Source organism: Orcinus orca, chromosome 11 (genome assembly GCF_937001465.1).
Source record: "Orcinus orca chromosome 11, mOrcOrc1.1, whole genome shotgun sequence".
Classification (NCBI taxonomy): domain Eukaryota; kingdom Metazoa; phylum Chordata; class Mammalia; order Artiodactyla; family Delphinidae; genus Orcinus; species Orcinus orca.
Window position 1 is genome coordinate 42440785 of NC_064569.1, and position 13946 is coordinate 42454730.

At 43.2% G+C, this 13946-nt stretch overlaps 1 pseudogene; it reads left to right on the forward strand.

Annotated features, from left to right (window-relative positions):
* Window positions 1-4085: 4085 nt before the first annotated feature.
* On the forward strand, window positions 4086-4912 carry LOC101269560 (proteasome subunit alpha type-3-like; annotated as a pseudogene).
* The last annotated feature ends 9034 nt before the right edge of the window (window positions 4913-13946 follow it).

Genomic DNA, 13946 nt, shown 5'->3' on the forward strand with positions numbered 1-13946 from the left:
TTAGGACCCAGCGCTTTCACTGCCATGGGCCCGGGTTCGATTCCTGGTTGGGAAACTAAGATCCTGCAAGCCACGTGGCACAGCCAAAAAAAAAAAATTAAAACAGAAGAATGGATAAAGAAAATGTGGTGTAAACAATGGAATACTACTCAGCCATAAAAAAGAATGAAATTTTGCCATTTGCAGCAACATGGATGGACTTGGAGGGCATTATGCTAAGTGAAGGAAGTCAGACAGAGAAACACAAATAGTGTATGTTACCACTTATACGTGGAATCTAAAAAATAAAACAATTTCCCTGGCGGCCCAGTGGTTAAGACTCCACGCTTCCACTGCAGGGGGTACAGGTTTGATCCTTGGTCGGGGAACTAAGATCCCACATGCTGCAAGGCATGGCCAAAAAATAAATACAAATTAAAAAAAAATAAAACCAGTGAATATAACAACAAAAAAGAAAAGTAGGTCTTCCTACTATCCCAGATGTCCAGCCCCATACCTTACTCCAGATGCAACCACTATATACAGGTTTTTTAAGTATAGGTAGATATAATTTAAATCTTATTTTACAAATGAGGAAGCTGAGACTGAGCAAGGTTGAGTGACTGCCTGAGATCACACAGCTGAAGGAGCTAACAGAACTGAATGGAGGTCTTCCCTGACACCACACTGCCACCCTGACATCATCTCGAGTTCATACATATGTCCTGGATGTACCGCCTGGATTGAGGGCCCTCAGAGAGACAGGGCTACACATGCAACCAGCTCTAGGCAGTCCCAGCACTGGGCCACTGGACACTGCAGCAGGAAGCCTGGGATCTGGCCCACGATTAAGCTCTGTGTGGTGCTAGGCAAATCTCTTGATCTCCTCACCTGTCCTTCTCACTCACTGGGCTACGTTGGGACTCAAGCTAAGTAGAAAGATGTTTGGAAAGTAAAAGTGTCACATGACACATATGAGGGAAGGGAGGAGGCAGATATTAACGACAGGTTTAACTTTGTACTTTATTACGGACACACCATGTCCTTGTTAGATGTAAAGTTCCTAGAAGAGTGTCGCTTCTCTTCTTTTGAAGAGGGTGGAGTCCCGCTGCTTTAATGAGTCACCAGCCCAGTGCAGACAATGAGCCTGTCAAAGCGGCTCCTCTCCGTGGACAAGGTTTGGGACCAAACAACATACCCAGGTAGTAATACTTCTGTCAAGGAGCAGCACAGGGGTCCCAGTCAGCTTGGGCGCAGGACGGCTGAGCCAGGAAATTCAATCACAGGGAGTAGTCTCCATCCCCAAAGAATAAACACTTGTCCCCTGCTCCCGGCTGACATTCTATGACTGCACTGACACCTCTGCATCAGTTTAGCCATCACCACATAACAAAACACCCCAAGACTTAGAGGCTTAAAACAACAACAATTTATGAGGTCACGATTTTAGCTGGGCTCAGCTGGGCAGTTCTTCTGCTGGTCTCACCTGGAGTTGCTCATGTGGCTGCAGTCACGTGGACCAGGATGGACCAAGGTGGCCTCACTCACATATACGACGGTTAACTGGGGCTGTCAGCCAGGGTGCCTCGGTTCTCCTCCATGTGACTCTCCAGAAGAAGACCTTCTGGAGAAGAGGTTTCTTACTCAGTAAAGGCAGGTCCCAAGACAGTGAAAGTGGAAGCTTCTGGGTCTCTGGAAGTCTAGGCTCCAGAATTGACACATTGTCACTTCTGACATATTTGCTGGCCAAAGCAAGTCACAGGCAATTCCAGATTCAAGGAGTAGGAAATTAGATTCTCCCTCTTGGTGAAAGAGATGGAAAATATTTTGGTCACAGTGTTCAATCTACCACAAGCTTTATAATCCATCATTCAAAAACTCTCATCAATTAACCAATCCACACTTATGGAACACCTAATATGCACTAGGTGTTGTGCTCAATACCTAAGTATGAAAGAACTCTAAGACCCAGTATTAATTAATAGTAAATAAATAATAATGATAAATTTATTTTCTTTATTTTTAGTTTTGGCTGTGTTGGGTCTTCGTTGCTGCGTGTGGGCTTTCTCTAGTTGCTCGTCTGCAGCAGGTGGGATCTTCCTGGACCAGGGCTCGAACCCATGTCCCCTGCATTGGCAGGGGGATTCTTAACCACTGAGCTGCCAGGGAAGTCCCCCTTTCATTGTTTTTGACTAGACTCATTTATAGCTCTGCAAGTTGGGAAAACTGATAGTAATGCAGATAATGTGGGGCCATAGAAATGCAAATAAACGTTGAGATAAAAGGGGAGATGAAATTGGTTTCTGAATAAAAGAGAAAACAGGGGCTTCCCTGGTGGCGCAGTGGTTGAGAGTCCGCCTGCCGATGCAGGGGACACGGGTTCGTGCCCCGGAAGATCCCACATGCCGCGGAGCGGCTGGGCCCGTGAGCCATGGCCGCTGAGCCTGCGCGTCCGGAGCCTGTGCTCCGCGTACCGCAAAAACAAAAACAAAAAAAAGAGAAAACAAATTTGTTAAGGGCTTTTAAGTAGCTCACAGATTTCTAAGAGGACCAGTGAGACACGCTCCATGGCTAAATATCCAGGGGTAAGGCCCAATCGGGGCAGCTGTAGAGAAAACACCATTGCTACTCCTGTTCAGCATTGATAGACACGTCCAGGCTGAATGATAGAAGCTCTGTTACTCCAGTCCTTTAATAGCCAGACTCTTCTACTGCCTCGCATGCCGGAAGACCAATTCTTTCCAGAGTGGCCATCTCCTCCCTCTGCTAAATAGTCATTCAAAACAATAATAATAAAATAAATTTAAAAATAAAATAAAATTGGCTTCTGCCCAGTAGAAAAGATGATTTCAAATTTTAGTACACATAGAATATTAACCAGTTTTGAACATATTAGCAACTTCATTTCAGCATTCCTGATTGCCTATAAATGTCTGCTCTTCAGATTCTCCTTTCAGTTGGTTTTAACAAATTGCAGGGTTTTCTCTTTAATTAGTGAGTTAAATAAAATCTTTGATATGTGTTCACTTCATGTTTGTGTGAGTCATTATTTTCCCTTTTTGAAAATTATCCTACAACACAGCTTCCTCGACTGTAAAATGGTAATAATCATAGAACTTCCCCATAGGGTTGTTGGGCAGATGAAATTAGATAAATTATATAGATATATTGGGTTGGCCAAAAAGTTCAATTGAGTTTTTCACGTTACAGAAAAGCCCGAATGAACTTTTTGGCCAACCCAGTATTAGCAAAGTACCAGGCTCATAATAAATGCTAGTTTAATGTTGTTACTATTATTATTATTCAAAAGAGTTATCATTTAGTTGGGAAATCACACAAAACAGCAGCCAAGAGTTTAAGTACATCATTAAGTTCTAAACTGTGTGGCAAAGGTTATTAATCCTGGTGTTCAAAACAGGTTAATGGAGTCTGGAGTCATCCAGGAAGGCTTCCTGGAGGAGCAGTGGCCTAACTGGTCCTTGAAGGATGGGCAAGATTTGGAGAAGGAAAGAGAAGGTGGAGGAGATGGTCCCAGGGAAGGCAAGGCAAGGTCAATGTGGAAAAGAGTATAACTCGACCAGGATCTGTGACAGGTTCATCCCTAGCTCCTTCCGCTGTTGCATTTCCCTTTGGTTTGTCTGTTAGAGAATATTTCACTATTCATTTCTCCACTGACATACCATAAAAACATTAATCAGCTGAATTATATTCTTATCAATACCTGTCAAGAGCACACAATTAACTACAGATTTGTAAACTCCTCAGGGGCAGGGGTCAGGCCTTTAGCTGTTTCTCAAACACACTTCAGCATTAAAAAGTTTGAACTGGTAAGTGAGAAGGAAAAGAAGAACTTGAGCCTGCTGCTGTCAAACAAGCCTGTCCTGATGAGCAACCCGACTGCTCTCTTGCCTAAGTCCAGAGTTGGGTTCGAGTTTGAAACACTACATGGCAAATCTCTAGCCAAAGCCCTCACCTGCCCCTCCTTTGATTAACAGTCTCTAACTCAGGAAGTGAAACTATGGCATCTTTGGTGTCAGAGGTTGGATTTGGGCAAGAAAAAGCCCACCCACACTCCTCAAGCAGAAAGAGAACAGGGTGAGGGGGATCGCTTTAGACCCTGAAGCCCTAGGCGTCCCAGTGGTTTTAGCACGATGAGCTCAGTCGGCACCAGGTATGACCTGTCAGCCTCTACATTCTCTCCTGATGGAAGAGTTTTTCAAGTTGAGTATGCTATGAAGGCTGTGGAAAATAGTAGTACAGCTATTGGAATCAGATATAAAGATGGCGTTGTCTTTGGGGTAGAAAAATTAGTCCTCTCTAAACTTTATGAAGAAGGTCCTAACAAACGACTTTTTAATGTGGATCGGCATGTCTGAATGGCACTAGCAGGTTTGTTGGCAGATGCTCGTTCTTTAGCAGACATTGCAAGAGAAGAGGCTTCCAAGTTTAGATCTAACTTTGGATATAACCTTCCACTAAAACATCTTGCAGACAGAGTGGCCGTGTATGTACATGCCTATATACTCTACAGTGCTGTCAGACCTTTTCGCTGCAGTTTCTGGTTAGGATCTTACAGTGTGATGATGCTGCACAGCTCTACATGATTGACTCATCGGGTGTTTCATATGGTTATTGGGGCTGTGCCATTGGCAAAGCCAGGCAAGCTGCGAAGACAGAAATTGAAAAGCTTCAGATGAAAGAAATGACCTGCCATGATGTTGTTAAAGAAGTTGCAAAAATAATTTACATAGTACACGATGAAGTTAAGGATAAAGCTTTTGAACTAGAGCTCAGCTGGGTTGGTGAAATAACTAACGGAAGACATGGAATTGTTCCAAAAGATATAAGGAAAGAGGCAGAGAAATAGGCCAAGGAATCTTTGAAGGAAGAAGACGAATCAGATGATGATAACATGTAACATTTACTTCATTTACTTCTATTTAACTATTTAGCCCTTTGGACTATTACATACCCACTGACCAACTTTCATTAAATCTTTGTCTTGTAAAAAACAAGAACAGGGTACAAGGCCTTGGAGGAGAGGAAAAACAAATGTGTAAAATACGTCCTGGGGTTTATAATCTAATTAGGAGGATAAAATCAACCAAGTACACAACTAAATAGGAAACCAGGCCAAGAAGTCTTGGGACGATGTCTTGGAGTGGGTAAGGCTTCTCCTATGAGACTGAGAAGGTGCAAGCTATTCTAAGCGAAGAGAACAGTGGGAAAGCCCAGCGTCTGCTCTGGGCAAGGCAGAAGTTGGGGGCGACGTAAAGTTGGAGAAGCCAGCTGAAGGCAGATTATGAAATGCTTTCAGTGCTAGGGAGTAGTGCCTTGGAAAGAAACAGGATGTGTATTAGTCAGAGCTGTCCAGAGAAAATGGAACCAATAGGATACACAGGGATAAATATAGGAGGAGGTTTATGATAGGAATTGGCTCACATGATTATGGAGGTTGAGAAGTCCCATGATTTGCTCCATAGAAGCTGGAGAACCAGGAAAGCTGGTAGTGTAATTCAGTCAGAGCCCAAAGGCCTGAGAACCAGAAGCACAGATGTCTGAGGTCAGGAGAAGATGGATGTCTCAACACAAGCAGAGAGAGCAAATTCATCCTTCCTCTGCCTTTTTATTCCACTCAGGCCTTCAGTGGATTGAATGATGCCCACCAGCACCATTGGTGGAGGTTATCTCTACTCAGCCTACCAATTCAAATGCTAATCTCTTCCAGAGATACCCTCACAGAAACACCAAGAAATGATGTTTTACCAGCTATCTGGTCATCCCTTAGCCCAGCCAAGTTGACACATAAAATTAACCAACACAGAGCCCAGGTTTAGCCAAGGTTCATCCAGGCAGCTTGTGCTGGGTAGAGTCAGACAATTCCTGAAGCAGTCCAGAGGGGAAAGGACAGTCACAGCTAGGGCAGAAGTGGTGGAGAGAGAGCAGAAGACAAAGATGGGAGAGGTGGGTAACCCGCCCCTATTACCCTCTGCCTTGCTCACCAAGTTCCAGCCAAAATGGTCTCCTTGTTGGACTTCAAACATGCCAGGCATGCCTCCACACAGTGTCTTTGCCTTTGCAACAGTCTTCCCCGGAAGTATGTAAGTCTCATTCCTTCACTTCTACTCAAGTCCCCTTGACCACCAAATATAAAATAGCACCCTTCCCCCATCATGGCACTCCCTAGTTCTGTTACCTTGCTTTACTTTTCTCCATGGCATTTATCACCATCTGACCTAATATATATTTGTTTATTTTCTGCCCATTCCCAATAGTGTGCAAGCTCCATGAGGGCACAGATTTTTTTAGTTCACCGTCGTAGCCTCAGTGCCTAGAATAGGGCACACAGTATGAATACTCAATAAATAACTGCATTGGTTTTAGATGGGTAGGTTAATGTGACATCAACAGTTTGAGACTGTGACATGGAAGACAGTAGTACCTTTAACAGAGATAGGAAATTTGGGATAGAAAAGTGTTTGTTCAACATGGAACATGTTGAATTTGAGATATATGAGATTAATTGAAAATTCAGGACTAGTCCAGAGCAAACCTGCAGGGAAGTGGAAGGCAGAATCCAAACCTCCAAAGAGTAAAACAAAAGCTGAGAGGAAAACGGTTGAAAGGAGGAGCAGGATGGAGAGTCAGGTACAAAGGGCACAACCATAGATGGTCAAGGCCATAAATGGGAAAGTAAATCACTAGGTCAGAAACCATGAAGAAACATTCAGGTTGAATATGAAATATGTCAGGAAAAGGTGACTGGGGTCAAGGCCATGAGAAAGAACCATTAGGTCTTTTACAGGCTGCATTTATCTGTGCTGGCTATAGGGAGCCAGGTAGGACTCATGGCTTAGCACTCAAGAGCTGCCCTCCACAAGTTAGACCAGGGCGAGAAACCCAGAGTTGGAGGCATCTGTTGAGCTCATCAGGAGCTGTGATACAAAGATCTGGTCTCTGCCCCATCTGAACAGGAGTGACAACAGAAGCTTTGGGAACTGATGAGTCACTAAGGAAGAAAATGCAGAGCTCGAGTTGCAACTAGTGGCCCCAGGGTTAAACTGACCCCCAGGAATGTTTTTCGTGTGTGTGTGTGTGTGTGTGTGTGTGTGTGTGTGTGTGTTTTGCGGTATGCGGGCCTCTCACTGTTGTGGCCTCTCCCGTTGCGGAGCACAGGCTCCGGACACACAGGCTCAGCGGCCATGGCTCACGGGCCTAGCCACTCCGCGGCATGCGGGACCCTCCCGGACCGGGGCACGAACCTGCGTCCCCTGCATTGGCAGGCAGATTCTCAACCACTCCGCCACCAGGGAAGCCCACCCAGGAATGTTTTATTTGGGCTACACAAGGTTTTATTTTTCAAGTTAACATCTACTTTTTTATTTAAATTTACTTAATTTATTTATTTGGTTGTGCTGGGTCTTAGTTGTAGCCGGCAGGCTCCTTAGTTGTGTCTTGCGGGCTCCTTAGTTGTGGCTCACGGCCTCCTTAGTTGTGGCACACGAACTCTTAGTTGTGGCATGCATGTGGGATCTAGTTCCCTGACCAGGGATCAAACCCTGGCCCCCTGCATTGGGAATGCAGAGTCTTAACCACTGTGCCATCAGGGAAGTCCCTAATGTCTACATTTTTTTTTTTTTTTTTTTGGCTGTGTTCTTCATTGCTGCGCACAGGCTTTCTCTAGTTGCGGTGAGCGGGGGCTACACTTCACAGCCGTGTGCGGACTTCTCATTGCGATGGCTTCTCTTGTTGCAGAGCATGGGCTCTAGGCACATGGGCTTCAGTAGTTGTGGCTCGTGGGCTCAGTAGTTGTGGCTCACAGGCTCTAGAGCACAGGCTCAGTAGCTGCGGCACACGGGCTTAGTTGCTCCACGGCATGTGGGACTTCCCAGACCAGGGCTCAAACCCGTGTCCCCTGCATTGGCAGGAGGATTTTTAAGCACTACACCACCAGCGAAGCTCCCTAACGTCTACTTTTAAATGTTAAGAATTTTCAGCAAAAAATCCTTATTTCTGGTTTATCTTGCAGAAACTGGAAGATCTGGTGACACTGGGCTAACATTCCAGTTGATAATAAGAGTCTGAGCTGAGTTGTGACTGCTGCCTTTAAAGGAAGTGTATAGGGTAGGCTAGGCTATGAAATAGAAGGAGCTTCGAACGAAGATTTGTTTCGTGTTCACTCAAAGCCCAGGGTCAGTCGGGCAACTCTCCGGAGCAGCTTTCCTCCTGGTAATGACTCAGGGATCCAGGCTGCTTACACCTTATGGCTCTAGTTTAACTTACGGTCTCCATGATCAGCAGGGAGCAGCAGCTGTTCAGATCGAGCTGCTCCAGAGCTTTTAACATGCTTCCTACTTGATGGGACACAGCTCCTTCCACTGACTGTCTATCTGCCAGAACTAGTCACATTTCCCCCAGTAGGGAGCTGAGAAATGGGGAGCTTATGGATTTGGGGTGAGCAGTAGATGTCTCTGCCACAGGGAGCAAGTGCTCTGTATGCAGTTTGCCACAATGCCTACCTACCAGGCTGCTTAAAAGTTCCCATTAGCTGCCTGACTCCTGGAGGCATCTGCATCCATAGCCTTTGGGGCAAAAAGAGAGGAGGGCTGGTAGAGAACCTTGTGGAGTGTTACCAGAGGCTAGCTCACAACAGAACCCTACACTGGCAGGTGTCTTTCTGCCTTTCCTCTCCTCCCCGAGGTAGCTGGTTATCGAGAGAACCCACATCCACACCTAGCCATCCCTTTCCCACTTTCCTGGGCACACCACTGAGGGATGCCTGCTTTTTCTCCAGAGATGAGGATTCAAAATGTTCTTGTGCTCCAGCCATTGCATATTTCAAATTCCTCATAGTCAAGAATATTCTTCTATATTCTATCCACTTTACTTCCCCTTGCATTGCGTTTTTCTGTTTACCCTTGTTCTGCAGAGCTGAGTAGGAACAGAGCTGCAACAAGAACCTGCACTACTAGGCTCTAGAAATTACGAATCCCCATGTAAAACGTTATTCAGGAAGATAATTTATGTGCTGTCCCTTTAAAGTGCTTGCTTTATATATCTTATTTTTCCCCTCTGGTTTTTAAAATTATTACCATTTGTTCCTCCTTTTCTGCCTTCTTTTGGATTAAATAACTTTTTAAATCCCACATTAATTAATTTATTGGATTTTTAGCTATACTTCTTTGCATTATTTTTTTTCCAATAATATGGTATTAATTGGGAAGTAAAATTAAATGTCCAGCAAGAGGAATTAATTGGAACAAACTGTTTTTCACAGCTAAGCATAAAATTAAAACATAGCAAACCAGCAGAAGTGAAATAATTGGTTTATAATGAATTATCATTTTTAATCACCGAGAGCCCCCAAACCTACTCATTTTCCTTTTACAGTAAATTTTATTTTTAGATTAATTCTAGTTTTCCTTATTACAAATGCAATACTTACAATTAAGATACAATTAAGTGAAAAAAAGTCATAGGAAAATCACATGCTTCCAGATATTTTAATGTATCCAGATACCACCACTAATAAAACCTTGATGTTTATATTTCCAAATCCTAGTCTATGTTTAAGTTGCTTAAGTAAGTTTTATTGACTTTAGGCACACTATCATAGTTTACGCAAGCATCCCATCAATTGTGAAACCCTAAAGGTTTCCAACTAACCCATTCTTTTCTTTCCTTTTTTTTTTTAATTGGAGTATAATTGCTTTACAATGGTGTGTTAGTTTCTGCTTTATAACAAAGTGAACCAGCTATGCATATACATATATCCCCATAGCTCCTCCCTCTTGCGTCTCCCTCGCACCCTCCCTATCCCACCCCTCTAGGTGGACACAAAGCACTGAGCTGATCTCCTTGTGCTATGCGGCTGCTTCCCACTAGCTATCCATTTTACATTTGGTAGTGTATTATTTCTCTGCGGTTTTTCTTTGGCTGCGTTGGGTCTTCGTTGCTGTGCGCGGGCTTTCTCTAGTTGCGGCGAGCAGGGGCTACTCTTTGTTGTGGTGCACGGGCTTCTCATTGCAGTGGCTCCTCTTGTTGCAGAGCACAGGCTCTAGGAGCTCAGGCTTCAGTAGTTGTGGCTCACGGGCTCTAGAGCGCAGGCTCAGTAGTTGTGGTGCATGGGCTTAGTTGCTCCGCGGCATGTGGGATCTTCCCGGACCAGGGCTCAAACCCGTGTTCCCTGTGTTAGCAGGTGGATTCCTAACGACTGTGCCACCAGGGAAGCCCTCTGCATTATTTTTAAAGTACCCGTTCTAAGGCTTAGAATATCTATCCTTAACCTTTCATAGCCTACTTAGAGTTAATATTGAATCTCTTCAGACAGAAGGACCATCATCCTTTACGCTATAGTTGTAATATACACATTACACCTAAATACATCATAAATCCCACAACACAATGTTCTAAAATTTGCTTTTAACAATCAGATGCATTTTTTAAAAAATAAAAGGGAAAAAAGTCTTCTATATTTATGCAGCAATTTACGATTTCTGAAACTCTCCATTCATTCCTGAAGATCTGAATTTCCTCTGGTGTCACTTCCCCTCAGCTTTCTTCTTCTGGCACTCTAAGAATCTTGTTTCTCTGCTTTCAGGACTCTACAGTTCATGGGAAGCCCATCGCCATTCAAATTATTGTTCCCCTGTATATGATGTCACTTTTTTTCTGAATGTTTTCAAGATTTTCTTGCTATCATTGGTTTTCAGCATTTTGACTATGATAAGCCAATGCAGTTTTCTTTATATTTACACTCTTCAGGGTTTGCTGAGCTTCCCGAATCTTAACCAAATGTGGTTAACCAAATCTACAGTTTGGGGGTATTATTTCTTCAAATATTTACTATCCTATCTCTTTCTCTCCTCTCCTTTCGAGACTTCAGTAACATGTTCTATCTTTTGATATGGTCCACAGGTCCCTGAGGCTCTGTTCACTACCTTTTTTCCAATTTTTTTTCCCTCTCTTCAGATTTGATCATTTCTGTTGATCTACCTTCAAGTATAGAGACTCTTTCCTATCATCTCTCTTCCACTCTTAATCTCATCCATGAAATTTATTTCAGATATTGTATTTTTCAATTTGAAAATATCCATTTGGTTCTTTTCATATTTTCTATTTCTCTGCTGAAATTTCCTACCTTTTCATTCATTACAAGTATATTTTACTTTAACTCAACAAGCACAGTTATAATAGCTGCATTAAAGTCCTTGTCTGATCATTTCAACATATGGCTCATCTCAAGGTTGCCCTCTGTTGTCTTTTCCCTCCAGAATGGGTCACATGGGCTTCCCTGGTGGCGCAGTGGTTGAGAGTCCGCCTGCCGATGCAGGGGACACGGGTTCGTGCCCCGGTCTGGGAAGATCCCACAGGCTGCGGAGCGGCTGGGTCTGTGAGCCATGGCCGCTGAGCCTGCGCGTCCCGAGCCTGTGCTCCGCAACGGAGGAGGCCACAACAGTGAGAGGCCCGCGTACCGCAAAAACAAAAACAAAAACAGAAGGGCTCACGTTTTCCATGTTCTTCACATGTTGAATAATTTTAACTGTATCCTATACATCGTGAATGTTACGTTTTGAAGACTCTAGATTCTGTTATATCCCTCTGTGGCAAGCAGAATAATGGCCCTCTCAAAGATGACAACATCCAAACTTCTGGAACCTGTGAATATGTTATATTACACAGCAAAAGGGAATTAAGGCTGCAGATGGAATTACAGTTGCAAACTGGATGACCTTAAAATAGGAAGATTATACTGGATTATCCAGGTGGGCCCAATGTATCACAGGGGTCCTTAATAGTGAAAGAGGGTAGCAGAAAGAAAAGCCAGAGTCAAAGTGATCAATACAAGAAGGATTCAACCCAATGTTTCTGGCTTTGAAAATGTAGGAAGGGGACCATGAGTCAAGGAACATGGGCATTTATACAGAAGGTGGAAAAGGCAAGGAAACAGAATCTCCCATAGAGCCTCCAGAAGGAACACGGTCCTGTCAACACTTTTATTTTAGCTCAGTGAAACCCATTTCAGACTTCCGACCCAGAATCGTAAAAGAATAAATTTGTGTTTTTCTAAGCCCCTAAATTTGTGGAAATTTCCTACAGCAGGTACAAGGAACTAAGGTATCCTCCGAAAATGTTCATGTTTTCATTTTAGCAAGCAATTAAATTGGTTGGACCCAAACTACAACCTCTCTCTCTCACATGAGGTAGATGGCAGCTCAGATCTCAGTTCAATTCTCTCTCTTTTTTTTTTTTTTTGCTTTCCTCAGCTGAACAGTTCATGCATTCATGCTTTAATGACCAGCCAGAGACTTGGGCAGAATCAACACTAGAATTCAGGCTCTCTTCTTTACGTATTCCCTCCTGACTTTCTGAGACAGAGACTAAGTAAATTGCATCACCCAAGTGTTCATGCCAAAAAGTTGGGAGAGTTCCCTCTCCTGTGCCCTTCACATCTAATCAATCATGAAGTCCACTTCCAAAATAGATCTGCATCTATCCCTTTCCATCTCTTCATTCATGCCTAAAACACCAACTTCTCTCATCAGGATTACACCAGGGTTGACTTATCCAGTAGGCACAGCAGGCACAATGCCTGGGCCCCACCATACTTTAAGGGGCCCACAAAAACATTTTAGTTTATTTTTAAATTATAAGAAAAAAATAGGAACTTCCCTGGTTGTCCAGTGGTTAAGACTACATGCTCCCAATGTAGGGGGCCTGGGTTCGATCCCTGGTCGGGGAACTAGATCCCGCATGCCGCAACTAAAAAAAATTAAAAAAAAAAAGATGCCGCACACAGCAATGAAGATTCCGCATGTTGCAACTAAGACCCGGTGCAGCCAAAAAAATATAATAATAAAAATAAATAAATAAATATTTTTTAAAAAAAGAAATGTTTAGGCCAAAGAAAATGTATAATATTAATATATTGGTCTTTATACCAGGACAATCATAAAATATAATTTTTAATACTGTTTTTTGGAGAAAAGGGCCTATGAAGGCAAAAATACCTAGAGTCCATGAAAAGTCATTATGAGGTCCTGGCAGCAAGAACCTTTTAACTGGTCTTTCTCTTCCATGAGTGCATGTGTATAATCCACTCTCCATTCACTAAACTGAGTAATCTTGTTGTCCTTGCTTGAAGTATGATTTCTATACAGTAAGGTGCACAACCCTTAAGTGTACAACCTGACGTACATAAATATACACTTATGTAACCACCATCCACATCAAAATACTAAATAATCCTTTTCCAAATTTTATTCAAGTCATGACATTCCCTTGCATAAAATCTTTCCGTGCTTTCCCAATCCACTTGGAATAAAATCCAAACTCCTAAACCTGGTTCACAGAGCCTCACATGATCCAACCCCTACCTATTTCTCAAACCTCATCTTGTACGACGCTCCCCCCTCCCTCACCAAACTCCAGCTACCAGCTTTTAAATTCCTCCACCTGCCAACATGTTCCTGCCCTGGAGCATTTGATCTGGTAGTGCACCCTCTACCTTCTGCTAAAGCTCTTCACGGGTCTGGCTCTTTGTAATTCAGATCTCAGTTTACATGTCACTTCCTCAGAGGACTTCCCTGACCATGCAATCTAAAGTTGCACAAAATCACTTTTATTAAGTCACCTTAATTACCTGCAGAGTGCTTATCATTTCTAATATTTTATTTATTCACTGCTTATTGTCTCACTGAACTGTAACATCCTTTGGAGCAGTTTTATTCTCCGTTGTACCCAAAACGCCAACAGTGCCTGACACATGGTAAGCGCTCAATGAAATTTTTCATTGAATTAACTACTATCTATGATAAAAATATAGCATTAGCTAGAGGAAGCATGGATGGCACTCGGCTGTGAAATCCTAAGGGCCTGAGTTTGACTTAATTTAGTCAGTAAAATGAAGGCTTAAAAGAGGTAAAAGCCCGTGGCAAGTAAGCGTTCAATATGTGTTACTTATTCCT